The sequence below is a fragment of the Arvicanthis niloticus genome, chromosome 17 (genome assembly GCF_011762505.2).
Source record: "Arvicanthis niloticus isolate mArvNil1 chromosome 17, mArvNil1.pat.X, whole genome shotgun sequence".
Classification (NCBI taxonomy): Eukaryota; Metazoa; Chordata; class Mammalia; order Rodentia; family Muridae; genus Arvicanthis; species Arvicanthis niloticus.
The window spans coordinates 49,166,105-49,180,049 of record NC_047674.1 but is presented as its reverse complement, the minus strand read 5'-3'; the positions used below and the strand labels follow the sequence as shown (position 1 = coordinate 49,180,049).

The window sequence follows — 13,945 nt, the reverse complement described above, 5'->3', positions numbered from 1 at the left end:
AAACATTTTCTATGCCTCTGACCTGGCTTTCCTTTTCTGGTTTTGTTCTTATTATTCTCTTTGTGGTGTCTTGGATTTTCTGGAGGTTTTATGCCAGGAGTTGTTCAGATGGACATTTTCTATAATTATTTTTCTTCTATCATGTCTAAGTGTCTGAGATTCTCTCTTCTGTCTTTTGTGGTCTGGTGGTAAGGCTTGCTTTTGTTGTTTCTGTCCTAGTTTTTAAATTTTTCATTTTTTGATCTCCCTGTTTTTTTTTTTTTTTTAATTCCATTTCAAATTTTAGTTCTTGAACCATTTGATTCACTTTTCTCTTAGTGTTCTATTGCTGTGAAGAGGTATCATGATTACTCACACAAACACACACACAAAAACAACCATTCAACTAGTGCTTTACATTACCATGTCTGATATCAAAGCCCTCTACAGCTCCTCAACTCCTTATTTGGCTTTGTGAACTACAATACTCATTTTCCCTTTCAGCTCTTTCCACACGTGGTCTTCCAAGTTTTTCAACAGGTTTCCTGTGACTCTGGTATTTTCATTATCTTTGCGTCTCCAGGGCAATCCATGCTTTACCTTTGTAGGTCACACAAAGACCTCTCTGAATGGGCCTTCATGCGTTGACATACATGACATACACTCGAACTAGGAGGCTTTCCTTACTCATGCACAGAGATTCCATAACCCTTTTCTTGTACCCTTGACTCTAAAACCTGAATCATGTGTCTGAAGCTGACACTTCTGCCTCTTGCTGTGTCTGGAACACAGCCCCATTGTTCAATTATATGCGCATCGGCTTTCTGTGGTAAATTGTTTCCTCATTAGAAGCTTAGCAAGGTAACGTATTGTTCTGAGATTATCACTCAAATTATTTCATTTAGTACCAGGCTTTTAAAAAAAAACTTTCTCATCTTCTTGGACATTTGACAAGATGTACTACATGTCCTGGTGCTCTTTTTCTTTTCAAATTCTTCATTTGTATTTTTTACTTTCTCTGCTTTCTCCTTTTCATTATACAACTGCAAAAGAGTAACCTTCGCACACTGTGGGGGGTGTGCTAAGCATGGGCTGCTGTGTTCCTGGCTCTGCTCAGTTTTCCTCTGCGGGTGGTGGAGGCCTCAAGAGGTGCAGGGGCTGGACCCTTCCTTTAAGGCTCACCCTGCCCAGCTCTTCTCATGCTATGTGGTCTCTGGGACACCAGACCAGCCTGGCCCAGATATGGTTCATGGACAGCAGAAGATTCAGTCTCAGCAGAAAAATGCCAAAAAGCAGGCTGGACAAAACAAGAAACAAAATATAACCAAAAAAGGCTGCTGCCAAAGCTGCCTTAATATATACCTGCCTAGTCTGTAGGACACAAATGCCAGACCCCAAGACCTTCAAGCAGTACTTTGAGAGCAAGCACCCTAAGACTCCACTTCTTCCAGAATTGGCTGATGTTCAGGCATAAAGTTGTTACAGGTGAATTCATGACACCTTTGACTCTTCTACTGTCTCAGACCTTAAGTAACAATCCTGCAGCTGCTTTTTAAAACAAATTGTTGATCGGCAAAAAATAAAGGGGCTACAGAAACACTCATTCTTACGCTGTTCCCTTTGGGCTTCATGCAAAGATAATTCTGTGTACATGTACAGTTGTCTTTGATGTGGAAATCTGAAAAATCAGTCCATTCTTGTTATAAAAAATTTACAATTGTAATTATATTGATATTCATACTGTATAAAATAACTCATTTAATAAAGTAGTGCTTTGATTTTATAACACCACAGGATAAATGGTTGTAGAAATTCTGTTCTAAATTTCCTTATTATTTGCCTTATTATAAAAATGAGTTGATCAGCTAGTGTTGTAAGAATAATTCTCTATCTCAGGCTCAGTGGCAGGCTTGTTAAACTACAGCAGACTCATTTATTAAATTGTACACATGATTCTCTTGGTAGATGATGCAGGTTAAAGAATGGCCTATCTGCTGCTTCCGCGTATTCACAGTTACTTGTCATTTCCCATTTCTGACCATTTCCTGGGTGTCCATCTGTGAGTCATAGTAGATGACAGATTCAATTCATAAAATTGGTAGGGTTGCCCGATAGCCCTTCTGGACAAAATATGAAAGAACAAGTGTGAACTGTAAAGACATGTCTTTTAATGGATCTTTGCAAATTGTTCAAATTCTTTCATTTAAAATTGAGCTATAATTTTTGAAGGATTTTGAAAGTTATTTAGCTAATTTTATGAATGGATTTTCCTCATTTAACAGGAAGATTAGAAAGATTTGTTCCAGCTTAATTCCCAGAACATTCTTTGTCTTTCAAATAAAACTAATTTTAGAGACTTAGTGCTGGCTCCTGAAATCAATGACTGTCTAGTCTGACTTCCACCTGAACTAGCAAAGTGTTGTGAGATAAGGTAAATTCTTCCAGTTAGGGAAGACTAATTCTGGTGTTGTAGCTTACAAGGAAGTCTGCTGTAACTCAGTTTAGGTTTAGAAATTTACTTAATGGGAAGAACATAACATACTGATAGCTGCTTAGAGCTGCGACTCTGACCTGCTGATAACAAACAGAACCCTTGTGATGTAGCCTGGACAGTTAGTGGACAGCTTAGGATATTCTGACCACCTAGCTCATGTCTCTGAGTTTGAAAGACGGTGTCTCAAGGGAGAGTCTTAGGGCTGGTAGTTTGCGTCCCCAGCCTCACAAAAGTATGGTCTGTCTGTGTATCTAATTTCCTGCCTCTCAAACTTGGTATTCCCTGTTTGCTAAAATGTTGCAACTAGAGTTAGAATTTCACCTGTTTTTTTTTTTTTTTTTTTTTTTTTTTTTTTTTTTTTTTTTTTTTTTTGTGGACTTTACAGACATTCTAGTTAAATAGAAATTTTAGAGTTTTTGAAAGAGCTTTCTGCAGATGTACATTTCTTTTTAGTAACAAACTGGTTATTCAGGGCCTGTTCACAATTTTCTGTTTAATTATTTTTGTTTGTTTCACTGTTGCAAATCAGAATAAAACATTTTCAATCTTGCATTTAAGTGTTTTAAGAGAAGCTGAAGACATCATATTTCACTATCTCAGTGATAGGGAATAGTTGAGGAATCATCATTTGGAGCACGGGGATTGCCAGCATGGTCCTATTCTGTGTTTCAGTTAAATCTGCTGTAAGGAGAAAATGACAACTCAAACATCTTTGTAATTTTGTTTGGAGAGACCCTTAACAGACAAATTTGTTTAAAAACTGTTTTGGTGTCTTTAAAGGTGATATAAAATAACAAGAGGGGACTGAATCTCTTCATATTCTATATTTAAGTTAGTTGTCAAAAGGAGTTCGCATTAAACTTGTTTCCATTCTCATTCCCAGGTTTAGCTGACACACTTGAGACCTCACATGTGCTGTAATGTCTTATTAAAGAAGATGTTAAAGAAAAAAATAACCACATAAAAGAATCACTAGAAGGCTGCTTTGAAATATCCTTGTCCTTTGTCATTAATCAAAATCTCTTCAATTTTACCTCAGGCATGTTTCTGGACAAAGACAGTAAGCCGCCACATTCTTTGCCAAAAATATCACAGAATGATTCTAGGGCATTTATCATCATCATCATCATCATCATCATCATCATCATCATCATCATCTCATCATCACCACCATCACTATCACTATCACTATCATCATCATCTTTAACAACAACATTAATATGTAACTCTCCTGAAATCTGGTTCATCATAATCTACATTGCTATCAATACCACTGTCTTCCATGCTCCTACTAGTATGATCCATTAGGTGCATCTTAAAGCATCCAACTGCTTTCTTAATTCAAAGTTCCAAGTCTACACTTTTCCAATAAGTAATATGGTCAGGGGTGACACAGCAACACCCAACTTGCTTGGTTTATCCTACTTCTGTTCTATTGCTGTGAACCCATATGATAACCACTACAACTCTTATAAAGCAAAGCATTTATCCGGGCTTGAAGAGTTTCAGAGTTGTAGTATCATACACCAGCAGGGAGGATGATGGCATGCAAGCAGATAAGGCAACTGAGAGTTCTACAGCTGGAGCTGATGTCAGCAGGAAGACAGGGAGATACTGGGCCTGACTTGAGCATTTGAAATCCCAAAGCCCAACACTCCAACAACCCCACACCTCCCATGAGGACACATTCCAATTCAATTTACTTTCTCTACCTAGTGTGTTTTTACAGATTTCATTAAGATAATTATTCATTTCCTCTTTAAAGTCCCCTAATATATTGATAACAGTTGTTATCAATTTTCTGTGTGCTTCAGGTATATTGTAATATGCAGTGCCTGCTACAGTAGAGTTTTGGGGCTCTAATGGAAACATATTGTCCTGGCTGTCATTATATTTTTATACTGGCATTTAAGTAACTGAGACTGGGAAGACTGTAATTCTAGATGCTGTTTTTGGTCTTGCCTTTGTTGGGTGCTGAGTGTGTTGTTTCTTGATTTCTGTTTTCTCTATGGCTCTTGGGAGAGTGTATTTGCTTTGTGTTAGCTAGTGTAAAAATTATTCTGGGCTCTTGATAGTGTGGCCACTGGAATTTCAGTTAAAATTTGTTTCTGGCTTTTGGCAACTGACATCAATGAATGGGGATGAACTGTAGAGAATTTAGGGATGGTTTACAAAAGGTAGAAAAGTAGGGTTTTCCACTGGGATTTGCTCACTTAGTCCATACAGAAAGGAGACAGAAACTAGGAGAGCACACAGTAGAAGGTCTGTCATAGATGTGGAGACTGGACATGGAGGAATTGAAGGAGAGATGAAGGTGTGCGATCAGCCTACTTATTCAGTTGGTCAGAGTAGCCTGTGTATTCCCAAGTAAGGCTTCCTGTAGTTGGAGGCTGGAACAAACCAATGGGGTGTGGGGGAATAAGGAAGACTGGAGAGGAAGTTCCATGGAGATGGATGTAGGGAGGAAAGACAGGCATCAGTAGTTGTTCTGCTGCAGAAGTAGGATGAGACTATGGGACTAAATTTGATGGAGCAGTGGGATAGGTAAAGAGATTCAGTTAGCCTACCTGATTTCTGGGCTAGAGTTGTCTATAGCTTCACAGGGACTGCTTGCTGTAGTTACAGAAAAGAAAAGTCAGGAAACAGGGTGAGGGCGTTGGGGTGAGGTTAGAATGGGAATGTCTGTGATATTCATAGGTGATCAGGATGAGCAGGAAGGAGGTAGCAACAAGTGGTCTGTTGCAGAGCTAGAAATAAGACTGGACAGAGGGAGAGATGAAGATCTGAAGTTACTATACCTGTTTCCCTATTCAGAGGTGTTTGTGGGTTCCATAGGGATGCTACTTTTACTTTTACTTTTACTTTTACTTTTACTTTTACTTCTAGAAAGGGTTGCCATGAGTTACTGAGTAGCTACTTTCTTATACAGATTAAAAAAGGCATTAAAAATAACAATGTTAGTATGGGCACTAAGATCACCAATAAATAAATGATTCCCAATAAAACTGAAAAATCTTCAGTATAGCAAAGGACATTGTCATTCATTCAAAGCAGCAGGCTATAGAATAAGAAAAAGATTTATAGCCAGTCTGTATCTGACACAAAACTAACCTTCGAAATATATAGTAAACATTTTAAAACACCGTATTTCAAGTAGAAAAAAGTGCACAGCTAAAAACAATGTGATACACAGCTTTACTGGGTCTAATTATATTATATTAGATTAGTTTAATTAGATTATAGCATGATTATCAGTTACTTTTGGGCTAATACCCACTTATAAGTGAACTATATACCATATTTGTCTTTCAGAGTCTTGATTACTTCACTCAGAACAATCTCCTCTAATTCCATCTATTGGCTGTCTCTGACTGACTCTGATGCTTGCTTTTGAGACCTTCTCCTGCTACTGGGTTGTCTAGTCAAGCCATAGTAGTAGAGGAGGTATCTAGTCTTACTAAAACTTGATATGCCATTGACTGCTTGATATCCATTGAGGCCTACCTTTTTTAAAAAAAGAAACAAAAGAGTGGATGGGGGGAATGAAAGGGAGGAGGTAAGACTGGGAGGAAAGGAGGGAGGGGAAACCATGACTGGGATATATATATATATATATATATATATATATATATATATATATATATATAGAGAGAGAGAGAGAGAGAGAGAGAGAGAGAGAGAGATGTTAAATGGAGAGCTCTCAAAAAGGAAATTCACATTGATGAGAAACACTTAAAGAAATCTACTACATCCTTCATCATTATGGAAATGCAAACTGAAAGTACTTAGTAATTTTATTCTATACCTGTTATAATGGCTAAGAAAAATAAAACCAATGAAACCTCATGTTATTGAGAATTTGAGTAAGGACTAGATTCATCCATTGCTGGTGGGAATGCAAACTTGAACAGCTTTATGGAAATCAATGTGTCAGTTCTTCAGTAATCTGGTAATAGAACCACATCAAGATCCAGCTATCCCACTCTTCGGCATTTGCCTTGGAGACCATAAATCCTACCACAAAGACACTTGCTCACTGTTTCTCTACTCATACTAGTTAGAAATTTGAAACAGCCTAATGGCCAACAGCAGATTAAAGGATAAAAAATACTGTACAATTACACAATTCAATATTATTCAGCTTATTATCAAACAGTTAAAAACTAAAATAAAATCAGAAAATTCACTGCTAAATGGATGGAGCTAAAAAAATCACTCTGGAGGAAGTAACCCAGAGCAACCATACAAAGCAAATATGGTATGTATTTGTTTGTATGTGGATGATAGACTTTAACTCCTTAATAGTATACAATCTCTATACCCCGAGTTTAGGACTAAGGTTGCAGAAATGAGCCCTAGAAAGGGAAAGTACAACAGATAGTTATACATGGATGAGCATGTGTTATGGGCTGAAAGAGACTGGATCAGAGGATTATATTGGAAAAGGAAGAGAAGAGTTGGGTAGAGGCAGGAATGTGGAGAAACACAACTAAACCTAAGAGCCATTTGAGTGTTCATCTGGAAATGTATTACAGAAAATCTGCTCAAAATGCATACATATATGAAAGAAATCCAAAAGGAATCACTTTATACTAGGGGAGAGAAAGAGAGAATTAAACATACTTCACTAACAAATGAAACCTCCAGTGGCAGGAATGGGTTACATCTAATTGAGTTGCTGGCCAAAGGGACACCAGAATATCTCAATGACACAGGATATTGCTAAATATAGCTATTTCTTCCTTTTCTCATACTGATGGTAAGGTCCTCTTGCTGAAAGAAATGTTCATTGAACAGGGTGAAGATGAGCTAGTGCTCACCTAGAGCCTTCACCACTATCAACTAATGTCCATGCTTTTGGAATTTACTCTACACTCCACCAGATGAGAGATGTAAACACCAACTCAGCTATAGAATCTGTGAGCTACAGTGGGGACCTAACATTGTAGGAGTAACCAAAAACTATTTAATTGGATTTAAGACCTACTAGATGAGATGGAACCCATGCCTAACATTACTCTGGTAGCCAGTAACCTGAGACTAGCTATAAGATAGACATTGAGAAAAGCCAAACACTTCTGTTCTGTTATAGGAAGCTAGCAACTAAATAACTCTTAATGGCATTCCACTATAATCATGGCGTCTTGCTCAGACATCATCATAGAAGCTTCCTCCTACAGTAAGTAGTAACAAATAAAGAGACAGGCAACTGGACCAAGTTAAGAGAGTGAGAAACCTTGGAATACTCAATCCTAAATAGGGGGTCTCCATGAATTTCCATCCCTTAGTAGTCAGAAAACACTGTGGGAGAGGAAGTTGTAAGAGTCAATCGGAATGGAACAAACCAAAGACACTAGGCTTTCTGGACACCTCAGAACTGATGCACATATGAAATCAGAGTAATTGTAGCAGCATAACAAATGGGTTCCATAGGTCTAAGCCAGATGGCATATTAGTCCTGAGGGGGATAGTGAACACATTCAACAATCCCAAGCCTAGAAGAATAGCTGTCTTCAATTGACAACTATTTACAGATGATTAACCAACAGTCTCACAGGCTACACACACTACACTTAATTGAAGGCTCCACATCTAGCAGTAAATGACTAACACAGATGAACTGAATGATATTTTTGGAGGTGTATTTTATCTCATAACAGTTTATCTGGACATTTTTAAAACGATATTGATCTTTCCTAATATACTGTGATTTTCCATTTATGTATTTATGGGATTTCTTTGGGCATGAATGTGTGTCTCTGTGTCTATATGAGCTTCTTGTTCTTCAATTTTTTTCTTGTTTATTTGCTTGTTTTGTCCTACTTTGGTTTGCTTGATTTCATTTTACCTTATCTTATTGTTCAGGATCACCTCCCATCCATATTGGGGTTTTCTCTGGCTTGTCTTTTGCAAGTCTATATAGTTTTATTGGCTTTTCATGATAGATAAAAATGGTGGACATTTTAAAAATAATTTCTTAGCTTTTCATGTCTCTTCTTTTGAGAACTTAATGAATTATAACTTACTTTTAATTGAGCTCTTTTTTTCTTGATGTTTATTTTGTTGAATTCTTTGTATATTCTACATTCCAATCTGTCCTTGGAATTTTCTCATTTCATATAATATTTGAGAATGTTTTTGTTACACTTGTAAAGATTGGCTATGATGTCAGTGATGTTTGGATTCATTTGTATTGAATCTGTGTATGATATTTGATAGAATAAACATCATTCCATGAATATTGTATTTCTATCTTTGTACCTTCTTTTCTCCTCCTCTTCCTCCTCCTGCTCTTCCTCCTCCTCCTCCTTCTTCTTCCTCTTCTTCTTCCTCTTCCTTTTCCTCCTCCTTTCCCTCCTCCTTTCCCTCCTCCTCTTCCTCTTCTACTTCTCCTTCTCCTCCTCCTCTTCCTCCTTCTCCTCCTTCTCCTCCTCCTCTTTTCCTTCTTCTTTTCCTCCTCCTCCTTCTTCTTCTGGTATGAAAGTTTTTCTCATAGATGACATTCATTTACATGGTTAGATTTATTCCTGGGTATTTTTGTGGCTTTTGTGAATGGGATCATGTTCTTGGTTATCTGCCTTTAATATATAGAACAGTTTCTGATTTAGGGTGTTAGTTTTGTGTTCCAAAAACTTCATAAAAATATTTTTTTTTTGCTTTGAAAATCCTGTGGTAGACTCTTTGTAGTCACTTTTCTAGAGAATCATATCTGCAAATAGACATTCTCTGAATTCTTTTTTCTATTGATATGCCTTTTACTTCTTTTTCACCTATTGTTCTAAGAGTTTAATCCCTTCCTTCAATGAACAATAGTGAAGAAAGTGAACACTCTTGTTTTATTTCTGACTTCATTAGAAATATGAAATTCTATCTTGAGTCCAAACAAAAGAGAAATGATGATTCTTGCTCTGTATATAAACCTCACAGATTAATACATTTCTTTTTGCTTAACCTTAAATTTTTCACAAAATACACATATCAAATTAGATTGAGAGTATATAGTACTTGAGAGTATTGAAAAAAAAAAAAACAATGAGTAAGAATGTAACACAACATACCAACCAGATCCAGTGAATTTTAATATCCACCCTGTACCCCTTAAAGAAGTGGTTTTCAACTTGTGTGTCATGTTCTTTTTTAGGGATCGCCTATCTGATAACCTGTAAATCGAGTATTTACATTAAAATTCATAACAATAGGAAAATAACAGTTGTAAAGTAATAACAATTTTATGGTTGGAGTCACCACCACGTGAGGAACTGTTTTAAACCATAACAGTTTTAGGAAGGTTAAGAACCACTGTCTTAAAGGGCAAATATTTTACATTCCAAAGGCCTTGTCACCACCAATCTGCCATATAAATACCTAGTGTATTCTTTAGCACAATAAGAGGTAAAGAACTTGTGACTATCCAAACGCTTCCACTAGCCAGTTAACATTCACTGATTTTAATGCCCTAATTTATTGTAAACTATTTTCCCAATTACTTGTCTATATGCATATATCCTATACATTCTTAGTATAGCTGCAAGAATCTGCTCCTTATCACTAAACCTGATGCAATTCTGAGGCCAGATTCAGACACTGTTCCTGTGACTTGGCTCCTCATTGGAGGAACTGGATTAAATGACACCTAATTTAAATGTCATAGTGACACTTTTAGGATATGTGTATCAAATATCAGAATCAAGGACATCAACTCCTTTCAACTTCTTTTCTCTTTAATACTTTTGTAGCCATTGGGTAATCAACAAATATACCATTAATATATGTTTATATATAAGGTAGATAAGTTACATATTATATTAATAATTAATTTATAAATTAATACTTATTTAATATATAAATAAATATACAATAAACTAATATTAATATGTCATATTATCATATGTCATATATAACATATTAATATATGTCATATATTTGTGTGTGTTTATGTGTGTGAGGATAAAGATTGCTGTTTTATTTGCAATGTAATTTCTGAGTTAGTAGCTGAATGTGTAATAAAACACTCATATTGTCCAGGAGTCTCCTAAGGTGACTACTCTCATGTCAACTTGACAAAGTAGGGTTGTCTAAAAAGAAACTTTATATGAGAAAACAACTCCAAATATCCATCTGTAAATCTTTTTTTTTTCTTTTTAATTAGTGACTAATGGAAGAATACCAACCCCTTGATTTTTTTTTTTTTTTTTTTTTTTTTTTTTTTTTTTTGTCATGGTGTTTCATCGCAGCAGTAGAAGTCCTAACTAAGACAAATTAGTACCAGGATTATGGGTTATTGCTTTCACAGATGTCACTGATTTGGGGAGGATTGCAGAAGGACTTTGGAGCTTTGGGATATAAAATCATTGACATTTTAAAAAAATTTGTTTCAATATTTTTTTCTTTTATTGAATATTTTCTTTATTTAGATTTCAAATATTATCCTGTTTCCAGGTCTCTCCCCTGGAAACCCCTACACTATCTCCCTGCTGCTGTTAGGGTGATTTCCCCCATACACATGCTCCCGCCTTCCTGCCCTTGCATTGCCCTACACTGGGGCATCAAATCCCTCAGGCCAAGGGACCGCTCCTCCCCATGATGTCCAACAAGGCCATCCTCTGCCACATATGCAGCTGGAGCCCTGGGTCCCTCTATGTTTATTCTTTGGTTGGGGATCCAGTCCCCAAGAGCTCCGGGGGGGTGGGTGGCATCTGACAGGTTGATACTAATGAAATCATTGACTTTTGAAATCTCAGTGGAATGTTTTCTGGAAGTTGGGGAGATAAGTATGTGGAGAGTTGGAGAGCAGTGCAGAGTATAGAGGCCTGGCGTCTGAATTTTTAGAAAGAACTTTAAAGACACTGTCAGGGTCATTTGCTATTTTGATTATTATTTTGTCTTTCTTGTTAGCTATGTCTAAAGAATAAACGGTGATTAACAATATACAAGAACTATTAAAGCTAAATCTTTTATTTGCTGAGATACTCAGTGTTGTTCAGCTGGAGCTGAGAAAGCAGTGGCACTGAGGAGAGAAAAAGATGGATCCATCTCTTTTTGTGGCATAATACACATGTCACAGAAGTATACTGTACACATATCCTGGATTGTGTCTTAATGAAGTGCTACGTGAGGTCCAGGCTCAGAATGAGGAGGGTCCTGAGAAAAGCAGGAATGGAAACTGGCCTGATTCAATACTGAATCAAAGTTAGTAGGAGATACAAGCTGTTAGTTCAGGAACTTTCTCTGTTCCCTGACAATTCTCAGTATTCTTCATTCTTGAGCTTAATCATACTTCAGTTTAATTCTTCAGCTTTATTTTTTCTCCCTTCTCATTCTTTTGCTTTCTCCCTCCTTCTCCCAACCTGAGAGCTGGAATCCAGGCTTTTATTTACCAGAGCTACATCATCAAGCCTTTTATAATTTTTAATAATTATCAAAAATTCTTAAATTTACATAAACTCTATGAGTCCCAGATTAATAGTCCTGGCCTCTGTTTCCTTAGAGCAGAACTAAACGCAAAGCAAACCCACATTTCCTTATAGGTTTACACAACTTGTTCTTTATGGGTAGCTGGGCACAGCTCTTCCAGTTTCCTGGTACAGCAGACAGCAGCCTTTAGTGATTATTCTCATGTAAAAATAGGAAGATAACAAACTACTAAAATTAAAATCATTCCTTCCAAAGTTTTGAATTTATGTAAGTAAAACAGTTAGCTCTCTAATATTTTTACCTACATTATCATCTCCAATTCTTCAATCAGCTAGAAAAATAGAATACTTTTTGTATGTTTCTACCTCATCTTTTAATTCTCTAATTTTTATTTCCTTACCCTAGCAATTGCATAGCCTCCTACACTCTCCTTTTAATACTATTTATTTCTAAATCATACATAATTTCCTTTTTTTCTATCCATACCTTTTCTTCCTGAAACCACTTTAATTCACTATTCTAAGTGCCCACAAGTACACCCTGGCTAATTAATTCAGCAGTCATTGGCCTGGAAGGTACATTTTCTTCCTCATGATTCCAAAATCAAGGCCAAGTCTGGCAATGAACCATTTCCAAAAAGATTCATGTAGATGTTTATGGCCCTTGCGATTATATTGTCTAGATACTTTCCCATGAACCCAAAGGCCACAAGGAAGGCATTTCCTCATCCTCTACAGCTTCATGACCACCTCAATTTCTCATTCTTGGAAATGTCATCTTACTATGGTGTGATTAGCCATGAGTAATGGGGAAAGTGTATTCTCAGAAAGAAAGATTGAAAGTACAGTAGTAAAGACAGCAGATAAACTTCCTGGCAAGAGCAACCATCAGCAGACCTGGGAATCATGAGGATCAATGGCCTGGCAATGCTCCAGGGACAGGAACTGTGTCATACCTCCCCTTATGCAGTCATGCCAGACCTGGCAATGAAGTTATTGTTCCAGTTAAGATTATTTATTACAGTAATTATTTTGTCAAATAATGGCAATGAACATTTAATGCTTTAATTAAAGAGAAAATTGATGAAAATAAAAGATAATACTGAATCAAAGTATTATGAAATAATAGTAAATAAAAATATCATTTTTAGAGTTTAAAATCATGAGAACTATGACCCTCAAGTGATTATTTTGTTGCCTGTGAAAGCAAACTTAAATTTGGAAATGCTAACTGAAAAAGTGCATTTGACTCATTCTTTACAAATTAAATTTCAATTCAAATCCCAAACCCTGAAGCATCTTAAGGATTAATAGTTCATGGAACACGGTAGACCACTATATAGATGTAGTTTGTATCTTCCTTTATTTTAATCTCTCTGGCTCAGAAATAATTGGGCTGGTGTGGAATTGTGCTGTTTCCAACAATGCAGAAGGACATCGTACCCATAACTATTGAACTGTGCTCTAACACCAGTCACTGACCTCTTCCTTGTTTAAATAGTTGCACTATTCTTTGTATGAAGCCAACTGGAATAATTTTTCTTCGAAGGATTAAAACCTTGTGTGAATAGAATTAACTACGTCCTAGGAGAGTCTCAAATGTTTCCTTATTGGTCAATTTGCTCCTCTCTTAAACTTCCAAGTGTTCATTCTGAAAAAGTCATGGTCTTCATACTGTTTTCAGATGGTGAAGTAAGATAAATGCTATTATTCCAGGATGTCATATGGTATACTGGATCTGATTCTGGAAGATAAAAGATGACGTGAAAAAATTGATGAAATGCAAATGAGTTGTAAAATCCTTTCAGCTCTGGTGGTAGCATACTCATACTTTATGTTTTTGCTCTTGTTTTGATTTTGTTTGGGTTTTTTTTTTTTTTTTTTTGCTTTTTTTGTTGGTTTTTGGGTTTTTTTAATTTCTTTTTATTTTTGTTTTGTTTTCTTTTTGAGATGGGATTTCTCTGTGTAACCTGAGGTGAACTGTAGCTAATTTTGTACACCAGAGAGTCTTCAAATTCATAGAAATCCAATGCCTCTGCTTCCTACGTTCTGGGACTAA

At 36.4% G+C, this 13,945-nt stretch overlaps 1 pseudogene; it reads left to right on the top strand.

The window, feature by feature from the left end:
• Positions 1-1,221: 1,221 nt before the first annotated feature.
• LOC117722774 (zinc finger protein 706 pseudogene) lies at positions 1,222-1,582 on the top strand (annotated as a pseudogene).
• Positions 1,583-13,945: the final 12,363 nt, after the last annotated feature.